Source organism: Lissotriton helveticus, chromosome 8, assembly GCF_964261635.1.
Source record: "Lissotriton helveticus chromosome 8, aLisHel1.1, whole genome shotgun sequence".
In the NCBI taxonomy this organism is placed as follows: Eukaryota; Metazoa; Chordata; class Amphibia; order Caudata; family Salamandridae; genus Lissotriton; species Lissotriton helveticus.
Window position 1 is genome coordinate 50,616,537 of NC_136069.1, and position 16,786 is coordinate 50,633,322.

Below are 16,786 nucleotides of genomic sequence, written 5' to 3' on the forward strand. Positions count from 1 at the left end.
AAAACATATCTCTAACATATAAGGGTAAATATCCAGGTCATGCATCTAGTTTGTTGAATGGTTCAAATCAAAGTATGAAGATCACAGCTAGCAGCAGGCCGAAATAGCTCAGTTGGGAGAGCGTTAGACTGAAGATCAAAAGGTCCCTGTTTCAATCCCGGTTTTCGGCACAGTTGAGAGGTTCCTTGCTTTCAACAAAATAGGTCTTGAAATCTGCTGCAGTACTTTTTTCTCTATTCATCAAATTTTTTCCAACTGATATACAACACAAGCAATTTAACATAGACTTTGCTTTCTGTCCTCCTTCTAAACTTGCTTCCACATTTCTTGCCTTCAGGTTAGACTATGAATGTTTCCCATTTCATGCTTTTTTGTAAAGTAAACTCTTGTCTGCATTACCTTCAACTTCCCCTTGAACACAGATGTCAGTAGTCAGATGACATTGCTTACCTACTCAGGCCACATACGTCTGGGTAATATAGTGCTAGTCCATTCAGAGTTAAAAAAACGTTACCTAACCCGGATCCCAAAAACGCTATTTACCCATTGCACAAGTTAACTGCTGAATGATACAGGACTCCTTAAAACATATCTCTAACATATAAGGGTAAATATCCAGGTCATGCATCTAGTTTGTTGAATGGTTCAAATCAAAGTATGAAGACCACTGCTAGCAGCAGGCCGAAATAGCTCAGTTGGGAGAGCGTTAGACTGAAGATCTAAAGGTCCCTGGTTCAATCCTGGGTTTCGGCACAGTTGAGAGGTTCCTTGCTTCTGACAAAAGAGGTCTTGGAATCTGCTACAGTACTTTTTTCTCTATTCATCAAATTTTTTCCAACTGATATACAACACAAGTAATTTAACATAGACTTTGCTTTCTGTCCTCATTCTAAACTTGCTTCCACATTTCTTGCCTTCAGGTTAGACTATGAATGTTTCCCATTTCATGCTTTTTTGTAAAGTAACCTCTTGTCTGCCTTACCTTCAACTTCCCCTTGAACACAGATGTCAGTAGTCAGATGACATTGCTTACCTACTCAGGCCAAATACGTCTGGGTAATATAGTGCTAGTCCATTCAGAGTTAAAAAAACGCTACCTAACCCGGATCCCAAAAACGCTATTTACCCATTGCACAAGTTAACTGCTGAATGATACAGGACTCCTTAAAACATATCTCTAACATATAAGGGTAAATATCCAGGTCATGCATCTTGTTTGTTGAATGGTTCAAATCAAAGTATGAAGACCACAGCTAGCAGCAGGCCGAAATAGCTCAGTTGGGAGAGAGTTAGACTGAAGATCTAAAGGTCCCTGGTTCAATCCCGGGTTTCGGCACAGTTGAGAGGTTCCTTGCTTCTAACAAAATAGGTCTTGGAATCAGCTGTAGTACTTTTTTCTCTATTCATCAAATTCTTTCCAACTGATATACAACACAAGCAATTTAACATAGACTTTGCTTTGTGTCCTGCTTCTAAACTTGCTTCCACATTTCTTGCCTTCAGGTTAGACTATGAATGTTTCCCATTTCATGCTTTTTTGTAATGTAAACTCTTGTCTGCATTACCTTCAACTTCCCCTTGAACACAGATGTCAGTAGTCAGATGACGTTGCTTACCTACTCAGGCCACATACATCTGGGTAATATAGTGCTAGTCCATTCAGAGTTAAAAAAACGCTACCTAACCCGGATCCCAAAAATGCTATTTACTCATTGCACAAGTTAACTGCTGAATGATACAGGACTCCTTAAAACATATCTCTAACATATAAGGGTAAATATCCAGGTCATGCATCTAGTTTGTTGAATGGTTCAAATCAAAGTATGAAGACCACAGCTAGCAGCAGGCCGAAATAGCTCAGTTGGGAGAGCGTTAGACTGAAGATCTAAAGGTCCCTGTTTCAATCCCGGTTTTCGGCACAGTTGAGAGGTTCCTTGCTTTCAACAAAAAAGGTCTTGAAATCTGCTGCAGTACTTTTTTCTCTATTCATCAAATTTTTTCCAACTGATATACAACACAAGCAATTTAACATAGACTTTGCTTTCTGTCCTCCTTCTAAACTTGCTTCCACATTTCTTGCCTTCAGGTTAGACTATGAATGTTTCCCATTTCATGCTTTTTTGTAAAGTAAACTCTTGTCTGCATTACCTTCAACTTCCCCTTGAACACAGATGTCAGTAGTCAGATGACATTGCTTACCTACTCAGGCCACATACGTCTGGGTAATATAGTGCTAGTCCATTCAGAGTTAAAAAAACGTTACCTAACCCGGATCCCAAAAACGCTATTTACCCATTGCACAAGTTAACTGCTGAATGATACAGGACTCCTTAAAACATATCTCTAACATATAAGGGTAAATATCCAGGTCATGCATCTTGTTTGTTGAATGGTTCAAATCAAAGTATGAAGACCACAGCTAGCAGCAGGCCGAAATAGCTCAGTTGGGAGAGCGTTAGACTGAAGATCTAAAGGTCCCTGGTTCAATCCCGGGTTTCGGCACAGTTGAGAGGTTCCTTGCGTCTAACAAAATAGGTCTTGGAATCAGCTGTAGTACTTTTTTCTCTATTCATCAAATTCTTTCCAACTGATATACAACACAAGCAATTTAACATAGACTTTGCTTTGTGTCCTGCTTCTAAACTTGCTTCCACATTTCTTGCCTTCAGGTTAGACTATGAATGTTTCCCATTTCATGCTTTTTTGTAATGTAAACTCTTGTCTGCATTACCTTCAACTTCCCCTTGAACACAGATGTCAGTAGTCAGATGACGTTGCTTACCTACTCAGGCCACATACGTCTGGGTAATATAGTGCTAGTCCATTCAGAGTTAAAAAAACGCTACCTAACCCGGATCCCAAAAATGCTATTTACCCATTGCACAAGTTAACTGCTGAATGATACAGGACTCCTTAAAACATATCTCTAACATATAAGGGTAAATATCCAGGTCATGCATCTAGTTTGTTGAATGGTTCAAATCAAAGTATGAAGATCACAGCTAGCAGCAGGCCGAAATAGCTCAGTTGGGAGAGCGTTAGACTGAAGATCAAAAGGTCCCTGTTTCAATCCCGGTTTTCGGCACAGTTGAGAGGTTCCTTGCTTTCAACAAAATAGGTCTTGAAATCTGCTGCAGTACTTTTTTCTCTATTCATCAAATTTTTTCCAACTGATATACAACACAAGCAATTTAACATAGACTTTGCTTTCTGTCCTCCTTCTAAACTTGCTTCCACATTTCTTGCCTTCAGGTTAGACTATGAATGTTTCCCATTTCATGCTTTTTTGTAAAGTAAACTCTTGTCTGCATTACCTTCAACTTCCCCTTGAACACAGATGTCAGTAGTCAGATGACATTGCTTACCTACTCAGGCCACATACGTCTGGGTAATATAGTGCTAGTCCATTCAGAGTTAAAAAAACGTTACCTAACCCGGATCCCAAAAACGCTATTTACCCATTGCACAAGTTAACTGCTGAATGATACAGGACTCCTTAAAACATATCTCTAACATATAAGGGTAAATATCCAGGTCATGCATCTAGTTTGTTGAATGGTTCAAATCAAAGTATGAAGACCACTGCTAGCAGCAGGCCGAAATAGCTCAGTTGGGAGAGCGTTAGACTGAAGATCTAAAGGTCCCTGGTTCAATCCTGGGTTTCGGCATAGTTGAGAGGTTCCTTGCTTCTGACAAAAGAGGTCTTGGAATCTGCTACAGTACTTTTTTCTCTATTCATCAAATTTTTTCCAACTGATATACAACACAAGTAATTTAACATAGACTTTGCTTTCTGTCCTCATTCTAAACTTGCTTCCACATTTCTTGCCTTCAGGTTAGACTATGAATGTTTCCCATTTCATGCTTTTTTGTAAAGTAACCTCTTGTCTGCCTTACCTTCAACTTCCCCTTGAACACAGATGTCAGTAGTCAGATGACATTGCTTACCTACTCAGGCCAAATACGTCTGGGTAATATAGTGCTAGTCCATTCAGAGTTAAAAAAACGCTACCTAACCCGGATCCCAAAAACGCTATTTACCCATTGCACAAGTTAACTGCTGAATGATACAGGACTCCTTAAAACATATCTCTAACATATAAGGGTAAATATCCAGGTCATGCATCTAGTTTGTTGAATGGTTCAAATCAAAGTATGAAGACCTCAGCTAGCAGCAGGCCGAAATAGCTCAGTTGGGAGAGCGTTAGACTGAAGAACTAAAGGTCCCTGGTTCAATCCCGGGTTTCGGCACAGTTGAGAGGTTCCTTGCTTCTAACAAAATCGGTCTTGGAATCAGCTGTAGTACTTTTTTCTCTATTCATCAAATTTTTTCCAACTGATATACAACACAAGCAATTTAACATAGACTTTGCTTTGTGTCCTCCTTCTAAACTTGCTTCCACATTTCTTGCCTTCAGGTTAGACTATGAATGTTTCCCATTTCATGCTTTTTTGTAATGTAAACTCTTGTCTGCATTACCTTCAACTTCCCCTTGAACACAGATGTCAGTAGTCAGATGACGTTGCTTACCTACTCAGGCCACATACGTCTGGGTAATATAGTGCTAGTCCATTCAGAGTTAAAAAAACGCTACCTAACCCGGATCCCAAAAATGCTATTTACCCATTGCACAAGTTAACTGCTGAATGATACAGGACTCCTTAAAACATATCTCTAACATATAAGGGTAAATATCCAGGTCATGCATCTAGTTTGTTGAATGGTTCAAATCAAAGTATGAAGACCACAGCTAGCAGCAGGCCGAAATATCTCAGTTGGGAGAGCGTTAGACTGAAGATCTAAAGGTCCCTGTTTCAATCCCGGTTTTCGGCACAGTTGAGAGGTTCCTTGCTTTCAACAAAATAGGTCTTGAAATCTGCTGCAGTACTTTTTTCTCTATTCATCAAATTTTTTCGAACTGATATACAACACAAGCAATTTAACATAGACTTTGCTTTCTGTCCTCCTTCTAAACTTGCTTCCACATTTCTTGCCTTCAGGTTAGACTATGAATGTTTCCCATTTCATGCTTTTTTGTAAAGTAAACTCTTGTCTGCATTACCTTCAACTTCCCCTTGAACACAGATGTCAGTAGTCAGATGACATTGCTTACCTACTCAGGCCACATACGTCTGGGTAATATAGTGCTAGTCCATTCAGAGTTAAAAAAACGTTACCTAACCCGGATCCCAACAACGCTATTTACCCATTGCACAAGTTAACTGCTGAATGATACAGGACTCCTTAAAACATATCTCTAACATATAAGGGTAAATATCCAGGTCATGCATCTAGTTTGTTGAATGGTTCAAATCAAAGTATGAAGACCTCAGCTAGCAGCAGGCCGAAATAGCTCAGTTGGGAGAGCGTTAGACTGAAGATCTAAAGGTCCCTGCTTCAATCCCGGGTTTCTGCACAGTTGAGAAGTTCCATGCTTCTAACAAAATAGGTCTTGGAATCAGCTGTAGTACTTTTTTCTCTATTCATAACATTTTTTTCCAACTGATATACAACACAAGCAATTTAACATAGACTTTACTTTCTGTCCTCCTTTAAACTTGCTTCCACATTTCTTGCCTTCAGGTTAGACTATGAATGTTTCCCATTTCATGCTTTTTTGTAAAGTAAACTCTTGTCTGCATTACCTTCAACTTCCCCTTGAACACAGATGTCAGTAGTCAGATGACATTGCTTACCTACTCAGGCCACATACGTCTGGGTAATATAGTGCTAGTCCATTCAGAGTTAAAAAAACGCTACCTAACCCGGATCCCAAAAACGCTATTTACCCATTGCACAAGTTAACTGCTGACTGATACAGGACTCCTAAAAACATATCTCTAACATATAAGGGTAAATATCCAGGTCATGCATCTAGTTTGTTGAATGGTTCAAATCAAAGTATGAAGACCTCAGCTAGCAGCAGGCCGAAATAGCTCAGTTGGGAGAGCGTTAGACTGAAGATCTAAAGGTCCCTGGTTCAATCCTGGGTTTTGGCACAGTTGAGAGGTTCCTTGCTTCTAACAAAATAGGTCTTGGAATCAGCTGTAGTACTTTTTTCTCTATTCATCAAATTTCTTTCAACTGAAATAAAACACAAGCAATTTAACATAGACTTTGCTTTCTGTCCTCCTTCTAAACTTGCTTCCACATTTCTTGCCTTCAGGTTAGACTATGAATGTTTCCCATTTCATGCTTTTTTGTAAAGTAAACTCTTGTCTGCATTACCTTCAACTTCCCCTTGAACACAGATGTCAGTAGTCAGATGACATTGCTTACCTACTCAGGCCACATACGTCTGGGTAATATAGTGCTAGTCCATTCAGAGTTAAAAAAACGTTACCTAACCCGGATCCCAAAAACGCTATTTTCCCATTGCACAAGTTAACTGCTGAATGATACAGGACTCCTTAAAACATATCTCTAACATATAAGGGTAAATATCCAGGTCATGCATCTAGTTTGTTGAATGGTTCAAATCAAAGTATGAAGACCACTGCTAGCAGCAGGCCGAAATAGCTCAGTTGGGAGAGCGTTAGACTGAAGATCTAAAGGTCCCTGGTTCAATCCCGGGTTTTGGCACAGTTGAGAGGTTCCTTGCTTCTGACAAAAGAGGTCTTGGAATCTGCTGCAGTACTTTTTTCTCTATTCATCAAATTTTTTCCAACTGATATACAACACAAGTAATTTAACATAGACTTTGCTTTCTGTCCTCATTCTAAACTTGCTTCCACATTTCTTGCCTTCAGGTTAGACTATGAATGTTTCCCATTTCATGCTTTTTTGTAATGTAAACTCTTGTCTGCATTACCTTCAACTTCCCCTTGAACACAGATGTCAGTAGTCAGATGACGTTGCTTACCTACTCAGGCCACATACGTCTGGGTAATATAGTGCTAGTCCATTCAGAGTTAAAAAAGACGCTACCTAACCCGGATCCCAAAAATGCTATTTACCCATTGCACAAGTTAACTGCTGAATGATACAGGACTCCTTAAAACATATCTCTAACATATAAGGGTAAATATCCAGGTCATGCATCTAGTTTGTTGAATGGTTCAAATCAAAGTATGAAGACCACAGCTAGCAGCAGGCCGAAATATCTCAGTTGGGAGAGCGTTAGACTGAAGATCTAAAGGTCCCTGTTTCAATCCCGGTTTTCGGCACAGTTGAGAGGTTCCTTGCTTTCAACAAAATAGGTCTTGAAATCTGCTGCAGTACTTTTTTCTCTATTCATCAAATTTTTTCGAACTGATATACAACACAAGCAATTTAACATAGACTTTGCTTTCTGTCCTCCTTCTAAACTTGCTTCCACATTTCTTGCCTTCAGGTTAGACTATGAATGTTTCCCATTTCATGCTTTTTTGTAAAGTAAACTCTTGTCTGCATTACCTTCAACTTCCCCTTGAACACAGATGTCAGTAGTCAGATGACATTGCTTACCTACTCAGGCCACATACGTCTGGGTAATATAGTGCTAGTCCATTCAGAGTTAAAAAAACGTTACCTAACCCGGATCCCAAAAACGCTATTTACCCATTGCACAAGTTAACTGCTGAATGATACAGGACTCCTTAAAACATATCTCTAACATATAAGGGTAAATATCCAGGTCATGCATCTAGTTTGTTGAATGGTTCAAATCAAAGTATGAAGACCACAGCTAGCAGCAGGCTGAAATAGCTCAGTTGGGAGAGCGTTAGACTGAGGATCTAAAGGTCCCTGCTTCAATCCCGGGTTTCGGCACAGTTGAGAGGTTCCTTGCTTCTAACAAAATAGGTCTTGGAATCAGCTGTAGTACTTTTTTCTCTATTCATCAAATTCTTTCCAACTGATATACAACACAAGCAATTTAACATAGACTTTGCTTTGTGTCCTCCTACTAAACTTGCTTCCACATTTCTTGCCTTCAGGTTAGACTATGAATGTTTCCCATTTCATGCTTTTTTGTAATGTAAACTCTTGTCTGCCTTACCTTCAACTTCCCCTTGAACACAGATGTCAGTAGTCAGATGACGTTGCTTACCTACTCAGGCCACATACGTCTGGGTAATATAGTGCTAGTCCATTCAGAGTTTAAAAAACGCTACCTAACCCGGATCCCAAAAACGCTATTTACCCATTGCACAAGTTAACTGCTGAATGATACAGGACTCCTTAAAACATATCTCTAACATATAAGGGTAAATATCCAGGTCATGCATCTAGTTTGTTGAATGGTTCAAATCAAAGTATGAAGACCACTGCTAGCAGCAGGCCGAAATAGCTCAGTTGGGAGAGCGTTAGACTGAAGATCTAAAGGTCCCTGGTTCAATCCCGGGTTTCGGCACAGTTGAGAGGTTCCTTGCTTCTGACAAAAGAGGTCTTGGAATCTGCTACAGTACTTTTTTCTCTATTCATCAAATTTTTTTCCAACTGATATACAACACAAGTAATTTAACATAGACTTTGCTTTCTGTCCTCATTCTAAACTTGCTTCCACATTTCTTGCCTTCAGGTTAGACTATGAATGTTTCCCATTTCATGCTTTTTTGTAAAGTAACCTCTTGTCTGCCTTACCTTCAACTTCCCCTTGAACACAGATGTCAGTAGTCAGATGACATTGCTTACCTACTCAGGCCAAATACGTCTGGGTAATATAGTGCTAGTCCATTCAGAGTTAAAAAAACGTTACCTAACCCGGATCCCAAAAACGCTATTTACCCATTGCACAAGTTAACTGCTGAATGATACAGGACTCCTTAAAACATATCTCTAACATATAAGGGTAAATATCCAGGTCATGCATCTTGTTTGTTGAATGGTTCAAATCAAAGTATGAAGACCACAGCTAGCAGCAGGCCGAAATAGCTCAGTTGGGAGAGAGTTAGACTGAAGATCTAAAGGTCCCTGGTTCAATCCCGGGGTTCGGCACAGTTGAGAGGTTCCTTGCTTCTAACAAAATAGGTCTTGGAATCAGCTGTAGTACTTTTTTCTCTATTCATCAAATTCTTTCCAACTGATATACAACACAAGCAATTTAACATAGACTTTGCTTTGTGTCCTGCTTCTAAACTTGCTTCCACATTTCTTGCCTTCAGGTTAGACTATGAATGTTTCCCATTTCATGCTTTTTTGTAATGTAAACTCTTGTCTGCATTACCTTCAACTTCCCCTTGAACACAGATGTCAGTAGTCAGATGACGTTGCTTACCTACTCAGGCCACATACGTCTGGGTAATATAGTGCTAGTCCATTCAGAGTTAATAAAACGCTACCGATCCCAAAAATGCTATTTACTCATTGCACAAGTTAACTGCTGAATGATACAGGACTCCTTAAAACATATCTCTAACATATAAGGGTAAATATCCAGGTCATGCATCTAGTTTGTTGAATGGTTCAAATCAAAGTATGAAGACCACAGCTAGCAGCAGGCCGAAATAGCTCAGTTGGCAGAGCGTTAGACTGAAGATCTAAAGGTCCCTGTTTCAATCCCGGTTTTCGGCACAGTTGAGAGGTTCCTTGCTTTCAACAAAATAGGTCTTGAAATCTGCTGCAGTACTTTTTTCTCTATTCATCAAATTTTTTCCAACTGATATACAACACAAGCAATTTAACATAGACTTTGCTTTCTGTCCTCCTTCTAAACTTGCTTCCACATTTCTTGCCTTCAGGTTAGACTATGAATGTTTCCCATTTCATGCTTTTTTGTAAAGTAAACTCTTGTCTGCATTACCTTCAACTTCCCCTTGAACACAGATGTCAGTAGTCAGATGACATTGCTTACCTACTCAGGCCACATACGTCTGGGTAATATAGTGCTAGTCCATTCAGAGTTAAAAAAACGTTACCTAACCCGGATCCCAAAAACGCTATTTTCCCATTGCACAAGTTAACTGCTGAATGATACAGGACTCCTTAAAACATATCTCTAACATATAAGGGTAAATATCCAGGTCATGCATCTAGTTTGTTGAATGGTTCAAATCAAAGTATGAAGACCACTGCTAGCAGCAGGCCGAAATAGCTCAGTTGGGAGAGCGTTAGACTGAAGATCTAAAGGTCCCTGGTTCAATCCCGGGTTTTGGCACAGTTGAGAGGTTCCTTGCTTCTGACAAAAGAGGTCTTGGAATCTGCTGCAGTACTTTTTTCTCTATTCATCAAATTTTTTCCAACTGATATACAACACAAGTAATTTAACATAGACTTTGCTTTCTGTCCTCATTCTAAACTTGCTTCCACATTTCTTGCCTTCAGGTTAGACTATGAATGTTTCCCATTTCATGCTTTTTTGTAAAGTAACCTCTTGTCTGCCTTACCTTCAACTTCCCCTTGAACACAGATGTCAGTAGTCAGATGACATTGCTTACCTACTCAGGCCAAATACGTCTGGGTAATATAGTGCTAGTCCATTCAGAGTTAAAAAAACGCTACCTAACCCGGATCCCAAAAACGCTATTTACCCATTGCACAAGTTAACTGCTGAATGATACAGGACTCCTTAAAACATATCTCTAACATATAAGGGTAAATATCCAGGTCATGCATCTAGTTTGTTGAATTGTTCAAATCAAAGTATGAAGACCTCAGCTAGCAGCAGGCCGAAATGGCTCAGTTGGGAGAGCGTTAGACTGAAGATCTAAAGGTCCCTGCTTCAATCCCGGGTTACTGCACAGTTGGGAAGTTCCATGCTTCTAACAAAATAGGTCTTGGAATCAGCTTTAGTACTTTTTTCTCTATTCATAAAAAAAATTTCCAACTGATATTCAACACAAGCAATTTAACATAGACTTTACTTTCTGTCCTCCTTTAAACTTGCTTCCACATTTCTTGCCTTCAGGTTACACTATGAATGTTTCCCATTTCATGCTTTTTTGTAAAGTAAACTCTTGTCTGCATTACCTTCAACTTCCCCTTGAACACAGATGTCAGTAGTCAGATGACATTGCTTACCTACTCAGGCCACATACATCTGGGTAATATAGTGCTAGTCCATTCAGAGTTAAAAAAACGCTACCTAACCCGGATCCCAAAAATGCTATTTACTCATTGCACAAGTTAACTGCTGAATGATACAGGACTCCTTAAAACATATCTCTAACATATAAGGGTAAATATCCAGGTCATGCATCTAGTTTGTTGAATGGTTCAAATCAAAGTATGAAGACCACAGCTAGCAGCAGGCAGAAATAGCTCAGTTGGGAGAGCGTTAGACTGAAGATCTAAAGGTCCCTGTTTCAATCCCGGTTTTCGGCACAGTTGAGAGGTTCCTTGCTTTCAACAAAATAGGTCTTGAAATCTGCTGCAGTACTTTTTTCTCTATTCATCAAATTTTTTCCAACTGATATACAACACAAGCAATTTAACATAGACTTTGCTTTCTGTCCTCCTTCTAAACTTGCTTCCACATTTCTTGCCTTCAGGTTAGACTATGAATGTTTCCCATTTCATGCTTTTTTGTAAAGTAAACTCTTGTCTGCATTACCTTCAACTTCCCCTTGAACACAGATGTCAGTAGTCAGATGACATTGCTTACCTACTCAGGCCACATACGTCTGGGTAATATAGTGCTAGTCCATTCAGAGTTAAAAAAACGTTACCTAACCCGGATCCCAAAAACGCTATTTACCCATTGCACAAGTTAACTGCTGAATGATACAGGACTCCTTAAAACATATCTCTAACATATAAGGGTAAATATCCAGGTCATGCATCTTGTTTGTTGAATGGTTCAAATCAAAGTATGAAGACCACAGCTAGCAGCAGGCCGAAATAGCTCAGTTGGGAGAGCGTTAGACTGAAGATCTAAAGGTCCCTGGTTCAATCCCGGGTTTCGGCACAGTTGAGAGGTTCCTTGCGTCTAACAAAATAGGTCTTGGAATCAGCTGTAGTACTTTTTTCTCTATTCATCAAATTCTTTCCAACTGATATACAACACAAGCAATTTAACATAGACTTTGCTTTGTGTCCTGCTTCTAAACTTGCTTCCACATTTCTTGCCTTCAGGTTAGACTATGAATGTTTCCCATTTCATGCTTTTTTGTAATGTAAACTCTTGTCTGCATTACCTTCAACTTCCCCTTGAACACAGATGTCAGTAGTCAGATGACGTTGCTTACCTACTCAGGCCACATACGTCTGGGTAATATAGTGCTAGTCCATTCAGAGTTAAAAAAACGCTACCTAACCCGGATCCCAAAAATGCTATTTACCCATTGCACAAGTTAACTGCTGAATGATACAGGACTCCTTAAAACATATCTCTAACATATAAGGGTAAATATCCAGGTCATGCATCTAGTTTGTTGAATGGTTCAAATCAAAGTATGAAGATCACAGCTAGCAGCAGGCCGAAATAGCTCAGTTGGGAGAGCGTTAGACTGAAGATCAAAAGGTCCCTGTTTCAATCCCGGTTTTCGGCACAGTTGAGAGGTTCCTTGCTTTCAACAAAATAGGTCTTGAAATCTGCTGCAGTACTTTTTTCTCTATTCATCAAATTTTTTCCAACTGATATACAACACAAGCAATTTAACATAGACTTTGCTTTCTGTCCTCCTTCTAAACTTGCTTCCACATTTCTTGCCTTCAGGTTAGACTATGAATGTTTCCCATTTCATGCTTTTTTGTAAAGTAAACTCTTGTCTGCATTACCTTCAACTTCCCCTTGAACACAGATGTCAGTAGTCAGATGACATTGCTTACCTACTCAGGCCACATACGTCTGGGTAATATAGTGCTAGTCCATTCAGAGTTAAAAAAACGTTACCTAACCCGGATCCCAAAAACGCTATTTACCCATTGCACAAGTTAACTGCTGAATGATACAGGACTCCTTAAAACATATCTCTAACATATAAGGGTAAATATCCAGGTCATGCATCTAGTTTGTTGAATGGTTCAAATCAAAGTATGAAGACCACTGCTAGCAGCAGGCCGAAATAGCTCAGTTGGGAGAGCGTTAGACTGAAGATCTAAAGGTCCCTGGTTCAATCCTGGGTTTCGGCACAGTTGAGAGGTTCCTTGCTTCTGACAAAAGAGGTCTTGGAATCTGCTACAGTACTTTTTTCTCTATTCATCAAATTTTTTCCAACTGATATACAACACAAGTAATTTAACATAGACTTTGCTTTCTGTCCTCATTCTAAACTTGCTTCCACATTTCTTGCCTTCAGGTTAGACTATGAATGTTTCCCATTTCATGCTTTTTTGTAAAGTAACCTCTTGTCTGCCTTACCTTCAACTTCCCCTTGAACACAGATGTCAGTAGTCAGATGACATTGCTTACCTACTCAGGCCAAATACGTCTGGGTAATATAGTGCTAGTCCATTCAGAGTTAAAAAAACGCTACCTAACCCGGATCCCAAAAACGCTATTTACCCATTGCACAAGTTAACTGCTGAATGATACAGGACTCCTTAAAACATATCTCTAACATATAAGGGTAAATATCCAGGTCATGCATCTAGTTTGTTGAATGGTTCAAATCAAAGTATGAAGACCTCAGCTAGCAGCAGGCCGAAATAGCTCAGTTGGGAGAGCGTTAGACTGAAGAACTAAAGGTCCCTGGTTCAATCCCGGGTTTCGGCACAGTTGAGAGGTTCCTTGCTTCTAACAAAATCGGTCTTGGAATCAGCTGTAGTACTTTTTTCTCTATTCATCAAATTTTTTCCAACTGATATACAACACAAGCAATTTAACATAGACTTTGCTTTGTGTCCTCCTTCTAAACTTGCTTCCACATTTCTTGCCTTCAGGTTAGACTATGAATGTTTCCCATTTCATGCTTTTTTGTAATGTAAACTCTTGTCTGCATTACCTTCAACTTCCCCTTGAACACAGATGTCAGTAGTCAGATGACGTTGCTTACCTACTCAGGCCACATACGTCTGGGTAATATAGTGCTAGTCCATTCAGAGTTAAAAAAACGCTACCTAACCCGGATCCCAAAAATGCTATTTACCCATTGCACAAGTTAACTGCTGAATGATACAGGACTCCTTAAAACATATCTCTAACATATAAGGGTAAATATCCAGGTCATGCATCTAGTTTGTTGAATGGTTCAAATCAAAGTATGAAGACCACAGCTAGCAGCAGGCCGAAATATCTCAGTTGGGAGAGCGTTAGACTGAAGATCTAAAGGTCCCTGTTTCAATCCCGGTTTTCGGCACAGTTGAGAGGTTCCTTGCTTTCAACAAAATAGGTCTTGAAATCTGCTGCAGTACTTTTTTCTCTATTCATCAAATTTTTTCGAACTGATATACAACACAAGCAATTTAACATAGACTTTGCTTTCTGTCCTCCTTCTAAACTTGCTTCCACATTTCTTGCCTTCAGGTTAGACTATGAATGTTTCCCATTTCATGCTTTTTTGTAAAGTAAACTCTTGTCTGCATTACCTTCAACTTCCCCTTGAACACAGATGTCAGTAGTCAGATGACATTGCTTACCTACTCAGGCCACATACGTCTGGGTAATATAGTGCTAGTCCATTCAGAGTTAAAAAAACGTTACCTAACCCGGATCCCAACAACGCTATTTACCCATTGCACAAGTTAACTGCTGAATGATACAGGACTCCTTAAAACATATCTCTAACATATAAGGGTAAATATCCAGGTCATGCATCTAGTTTGTTGAATGGTTCAAATCAAAGTATGAAGACCTCAGCTAGCAGCAGGCCGAAATAGCTCAGTTGGGAGAGCGTTAGACTGAAGATCTAAAGGTCCCTGCTTCAATCCCGGGTTTCTGCACAGTTGAGAAGTTCCATGCTTCTAACAAAATAGGTCTTGGAATCAGCTGTAGTACTTTTTTCTCTATTCATAACATTTTTTTCCAACTGATATACAACACAAGCAATTTAACATAGACTTTACTTTCTGTCCTCCTTTAAACTTGCTTCCACATTTCTTGCCTTCAGGTTAGACTATGAATGTTTCCCATTTCATGCTTTTTTGTAAAGTAAACTCTTGTCTGCATTACCTTCAACTTCCCCTTGAACACAGATGTCAGTAGTCAGATGACATTGCTTACCTACTCAGGCCACATACGTCTGGGTAATATAGTGCTAGTCCATTCAGAGTTAAAAAAACGCTACCTAACCCGGATCCCAAAAACGCTATTTACCCATTGCACAAGTTAACTGCTGACTGATACAGGACTCCTAAAAACATATCTCTAACATATAAGGGTAAATATCCAGGTCATGCATCTAGTTTGTTGAATGGTTCAAATCAAAGTATGAAGACCTCAGCTAGCAGCAGGCCGAAATAGCTCAGTTGGGAGAGCGTTAGACTGAAGATCTAAAGGTCCCTGGTTCAATCCCGGGTTTTGGCACAGTTGAGAGGTTCCTTGCTTCTAACAAAATAGGTCTTGGAATCAGCTGTAGTACTTTTTTCTCTATTCATCAAATTTCTTTCAACTGAAATAAAACACAAGCAATTTAACATAGACTTTGCTTTCTGTCCTCCTTCTAAACTTGCTTCCACATTTCTTGCCTTCAGGTTAGACTATGAATGTTTCCCATTTCATGCTTTTTTGTAATGTGAACTCTTGTCTGCATTACCTTCAACTTCCCCTTGAACACAGATGTCAGTAGTCAGATGACGTTGCTTACCTACTCAGGCCACATACGTCTGGGTAATATAGTACTAGTCCATTCAGAGTTAAAAAAACGCTACCTAACCCGGATCCCAAAAATGCTATTTACTCATTGCACAAGTTAACTGCTGAATGATACAGGACTCCTTAAAACATATCTCTAACATATAAGGGTAAATATCCAGGTCATGCATCTAGTTTGTTGAATGGTTCAAATCAAAGTATGAAGACCACAGCTAGCAGCAGGCCGAAATAGCTCAGTTGGGAAAGTGTTAGACTGAAGATCTAAAGGTCCCTGGTTCAATCCTGGGTTTCGGCACAGTTGAGAGGTTCCTTGCTTCTAACAAAATAGGTCTTGGAATCAGCTGTAGTACTTTTTTATCTATTCATCAAATTTTTTCCAACTGATATACAACACAAGCAATTTAACATAGACTTTGCTTTCTGTCCTCCTTCTAAACTTGCTTCCACATTTCTTGCCTTCAGGTTAGACTATGAATGTTTCCCATTTCATGCTTTTTTGTAAAGTAAACTCTTGTCTGCATTACCTTCAACTTCCCCTTGAACACAGATGTCAGTAGTCAGATGACATTGCTTACCTACTCAGGCCACATACGTCTGGGTAATATAGTGCTAGTCCATTCAGAGTTAAAAAAACGTTACCTAACCCGGATCCCAAAAACGCTATTTTCCCATTGCACAAGTTAACTGCTGAATGATACAGGACTCCTTAAAACATATCTCTAACATATAAGGGTAAATATCCAGGTCATGCATCTAGTTTGTTGAATGGTTCAAATCAAAGTATGAAGACCACTGCTAGCAGCAGGCCGAAATAGCTCAGTTGGGAGAGCGTTAGACTGAAGATCTAAAGGTCCCTGGTTCAATCCCGGGTTTTGGCACAGTTGAGAGGTTCCTTGCTTCTGACAAAAGAGGTCTTGGAATCTGCTGCAGTACTTTTTTCTCTATTCATCAAATTTTTTCCAACTGATATACAACACAAGTAATTTAACATAGACTTTGCTTTCTGTCCTCATTCTAAACTTGCTTCCACATTTCTTGCCTTCAGGTTAGACTATGAATGTTTCCCATTTCATGCTTTTTTGTAATGTAAACTCTTGTCTGCATTACCTTCAACTTCCCCTTGAACACAGATGTCAGTAGTCAGATGACGTTGCTTACCTACTCAGGCCACATAC

At 39.5% G+C, this 16,786-nt stretch overlaps 11 non-coding genes across 11 annotated transcripts; all 11 read left to right on the plus strand.

The window, feature by feature from the left end:
• Positions 1–680: 680 nt before the first annotated feature.
• Positions 681–753, plus strand: TRNAF-GAA (transfer RNA phenylalanine (anticodon GAA)). The gene has a single exon. It is a non-coding gene; the product is annotated as a tRNA-Phe (tRNA).
• A 1,676-nt stretch (positions 754–2,429) lies between these two features.
• On the plus strand, positions 2,430–2,502 carry TRNAF-GAA (transfer RNA phenylalanine (anticodon GAA)). Its single transcript has one exon. It is a non-coding gene; the product is annotated as a tRNA-Phe (tRNA).
• A 1,093-nt stretch (positions 2,503–3,595) lies between these two features.
• TRNAF-GAA (transfer RNA phenylalanine (anticodon GAA)) lies at positions 3,596–3,668 on the plus strand. The gene has a single exon. It is a non-coding gene; the product is annotated as a tRNA-Phe (tRNA).
• Positions 3,669–6,510: 2,842 nt separating this feature from the next.
• On the plus strand, positions 6,511–6,583 carry TRNAF-GAA (transfer RNA phenylalanine (anticodon GAA)). The gene has a single exon. It is a non-coding gene; the product is annotated as a tRNA-Phe (tRNA).
• A 1,094-nt stretch (positions 6,584–7,677) lies between these two features.
• On the plus strand, positions 7,678–7,750 carry TRNAL-GAG (transfer RNA leucine (anticodon GAG)). Its single transcript has one exon. It is a non-coding gene; the product is annotated as a tRNA-Leu (tRNA).
• Positions 7,751–8,260: 510 nt separating this feature from the next.
• On the plus strand, positions 8,261–8,333 carry TRNAF-GAA (transfer RNA phenylalanine (anticodon GAA)). Its single transcript has one exon. It is a non-coding gene; the product is annotated as a tRNA-Phe (tRNA).
• A 1,670-nt stretch (positions 8,334–10,003) lies between these two features.
• Positions 10,004–10,076, plus strand: TRNAF-GAA (transfer RNA phenylalanine (anticodon GAA)). The gene has a single exon. It is a non-coding gene; the product is annotated as a tRNA-Phe (tRNA).
• Positions 10,077–11,752: 1,676 nt separating this feature from the next.
• On the plus strand, positions 11,753–11,825 carry TRNAF-GAA (transfer RNA phenylalanine (anticodon GAA)). The gene has a single exon. It is a non-coding gene; the product is annotated as a tRNA-Phe (tRNA).
• Positions 11,826–12,918: 1,093 nt separating this feature from the next.
• TRNAF-GAA (transfer RNA phenylalanine (anticodon GAA)) lies at positions 12,919–12,991 on the plus strand. The gene has a single exon. It is a non-coding gene; the product is annotated as a tRNA-Phe (tRNA).
• A 2,259-nt stretch (positions 12,992–15,250) lies between these two features.
• On the plus strand, positions 15,251–15,323 carry TRNAF-GAA (transfer RNA phenylalanine (anticodon GAA)). The gene has a single exon. It is a non-coding gene; the product is annotated as a tRNA-Phe (tRNA).
• Positions 15,324–16,416: 1,093 nt separating this feature from the next.
• On the plus strand, positions 16,417–16,489 carry TRNAF-GAA (transfer RNA phenylalanine (anticodon GAA)). The gene has a single exon. It is a non-coding gene; the product is annotated as a tRNA-Phe (tRNA).
• The last annotated feature ends 297 nt before the right edge of the window (positions 16,490–16,786 follow it).